Genomic DNA, 3,630 nt, shown 5'->3' with positions numbered 1-3,630 from the left:
AATCTGTGTGTGTTGTGTGTGTATGACTGATTTGGGGACTGGAGGAACCCAGCCCCACTGAACTGAGTCCTGCAAGATAGCTCCATTGGGGGGTAAGGGCTTGCAGAAGGGAGAGATACAGCTCCATATAGAAACACAAGTAACACAAGCAGCACATTGATAGAATTACCAAGACCCTAATAATGAGCACACCCCAAAGTAGCGGGCAAATCTGGTAACAATGGCTCCGACCTCTGCTACATCGTGCCCCATGCCTCACAGATGGCATTGCAAATAGGTAACTGCTCTGGCCCACGGCCAGGCTAAACTCTGCCCCTTACTGGGCCTCTAGCATTGTACTCTTGCACTCTGCCCTTTCTCATAGGGCCTCATTCACACTGCCCACTCTCACTGGGCCTCATTCATACCACCCCTCACTGGGCCACTGTCAAGCTGCCATGGATCTGCGCAGCCTCTTTGGGTCCCCCTTGGGTCCTATTCTACATAGCCCTTCAGGATTTCCTACTCACACTCTGGCTGGCCTACATGCATCCCTTCAGACCCTGCAGTCACTGGCCTTCTGCCTCACACTGGGATGAACTCAGCCACTAGCCCCTCTCCAAGCAACTTGCTCATGTTGACACTCTTGTGGTGGCTGGCCCATGTGTAGCCCTTTAGGTTTCCTGAACAACCCTACTCTACATGCTCCCTGGTGCAGCCCTTCAGGACCTCCTGTGCAGACCCTACTCTACACCCCTCATGCACAGCCACTGTGCACCCTACTCTGTGCGGGCCTCTCTACCCACTCCTGCCCGGTCACTGGGACCAACTCTATGCCCCCTCTTCAGGGACTTACACCCCATGGGCTAAAGTGTCCACAAATATGCCTGGCCCCACTGTCTGTCCCTGCTCTAAAGTTACCCACTGGGTAGTGGCAGCTGAGTCTATAAGGCACCCCTACCTACCTTTCACAGGGGAGGCAACTGGCCTGGCATTTCTGGGGAACTACCCTATCACGGGCTGTACCACCAGGCCATCCTTCCCCAGCAGGGTGTAGTTTTTGGTCATACTCCAGAACCAAGAGCCTCCTGCTATCCCCATAGCTTCTACCTTTACCTCCAAGATGTTCTGAGCAGCTCCAGCCCAGTGGTGTTCTTTTCCTGGCTGTTTGCAGTCTGAGGGCCTGAGATAAAATGGAGGCCAATCAGCCCTCTCCTCCAATCCCTTGATCCTCCTGCAGTCATGTGACTACCTCATCAGGGCTGGCCTGCACTTGCCGGCTGCCCTGCTGCCTGCTCTAAGCCCTTGAGGTGGCAGGCACCAAAGGTGCTCTGCCACACATACACTAGCACAACTTTTATACCACACCATTAAATATTCTAAACATACATATATTATACAAGATAACTTATTATTACATGATTACTATTCATATCAGTCCTTCAGCCTTAGTTATTATGGGTTCAGGTTTAGTGCTCATGGAAACCAAGGTCTACCAGCACAGTAATAAGCTAAATGAGCACTACATATCATAAATAATATATTTTTCTTAATGCAGAATACTATGATTTTGAGGTTTTTTAACACAGGAATTTCCAGGTCTAGAAAAAGGTAAGGAAAGTCTCATTGAGAAGGTGGAAGTCTTTTTTTCCCCCTTAATGTTATAAAGTTCTCCTGATGGGGCAGGACTGCATTGCTACCTAGTGTATCCAGAGGTGGTGGATAGTGGAAAGACCTTCAGGGAAGTTTAGCTGTGAAATAAGCAGAGGTAACTGTTAACACCACTATCTACCAGATAGTGCTTAGGGATCATTAAAGCACAATTAACCCTCAAATGACACATGAAATCTGAACACAGATCTACTCAGTGTCCTAAATCAGTCTAACTTTATTAATACAACAAATGTTATCTTAGCAGTTTCTATATAGAGAGAGAGAGAGAAAAATACTAAGTACAATAATCTTAAAATCACCCAATCCCAGATGTCACTTTGCTCATCAGACAAGGTGGTTGCTCAGTTCTGGAAAGCAAAGGGTGCTTTGTTGCTGGGATGGTCCAGACAGGTGTTGAAGGCTGGATTTATGATGATGATGACACACAAAATGTTCTTGATGCCACCTTTTATGCTTTTCTTCAACTTCACTCCTTCAGTGACTCTTTGCTTTTGGATTGATTTCTGTGTGGTCAGCATACTGTCTATATTTTATGCAGTCAGCATATTTCTTTGTTAAAAAGACCCATCATGAGCACACTTCTTAATTTGGTGTTTTTCTGCTGTCTTTGGGTACTGTAAATTTGTCTCCCATATCACTTTTTATTAATATATACAATCATTTCATCCACTGAGGATGCTGAAAGGTGGGCCAGCGCCCAAACACCAAGACTCTTTATGTCAACAACAAAAGGGGTTTAGGGTCATTAATCCTCCTTCAAAGTTTGGGGCCTTTCGTTAATGTTTCTGTAGTTGGTGGATTTAAGAGTTCAAGTAACTGAACACTGACCTACAGCCTAGCCCCATTCGACCTTACAAACCAGGCAGAGACCAATCAAGTTTAAGGAGAAACTGTATTAAAAAATATAACCACAACAATAAACCATAAGCATCTATATACATTAACACTGGTACACTGGTACTAATAACAAGGAAATGTATCACTCCCCTCAAACGTGCTAGGTGTTAGTATGGTGCAGTGTCAGGCAGGCCTACTCTGTGACACACTGACACTGAGGAGACAGAAGCTTTAAATCCTTCAGCGCCTTTCCTCTCTCAGGGTACTCAGTTATCATGTATAGGGAGGGTGATACTTTAACAATTGAGAGTTGAGATGAATGAACACTGACTTCAGGTCAGTACAGGCCACAGATCCAAGGATGGTCTTGTAAACACTCACCCATCACCATACCACACTACTTCACACACACAACAAAACACACCACACCTCAGTACTCTGCACAAGAACCAACAAACAGAACACACCAAAACTCCTTATACCCAATATATATATCACTCAGATCACACTACTTGTCAGTTATTCTCCTTTGCTATATCCACCAATCATAGCACTGTGCACATGTTACTCACTGCTTCTGCACTCAACACCTTGGTGATGCACAGTGTCACGGAGTCACAGAGATGCCCCGTGATTGTAAGGGTGATTGGCAGAGCTGTCAATCACCCAGGCAGCTCAGGTGCCTGGTTGCCAGGCCAACCAGGTGGGTCACATGGCCAGAAGGGGGCAGGGCCCGGCCTTTATAACCAGCGTGGGCCAGAGCCTGAGACACAGTTCCCTTCTGGCTGCTGCAGGAGCAGGAGCTCTGCGGCTCAAGCTGAGCGGCTGGAGTTAGCGGTTGTAGCCTTACTCCACTAACAGGCTGCAATGATGCAGGGAACAAGATCACCCTGACTGCAGGTAGGACTGCGAGCCCAGGCCGGGCTCGGAGTTGTTAGGCATGTGGAGCCTCTGTATTTATGTTGTAGCCGGAGGGCTTGACTTTGAGTTACAGTTTAAACCGGAGGACCGGGTGAGGCTGTAGGTATCGAGGAGGCCTCAAGGGAGCTTCCCCACAGCTTGGGGGTTCCCAGTGCCCAGTTGGGGCATAGTGCCAGGGGCACTATTGTTGATGCTGCAGGGCACCTGGCGCCAGGGAGG

This window comes from Crocodylus porosus, unplaced genomic scaffold (genome assembly GCF_001723895.1).
Source record: "Crocodylus porosus isolate Cpor-Errol unplaced genomic scaffold, CroPor_comp1, whole genome shotgun sequence".
NCBI classification, from domain to species: domain Eukaryota; kingdom Metazoa; phylum Chordata; order Crocodylia; family Crocodylidae; genus Crocodylus; species Crocodylus porosus.
The sequence above is the reverse complement of the archived record's forward strand: the minus strand, read 5'-3'. Positions refer to the sequence as shown.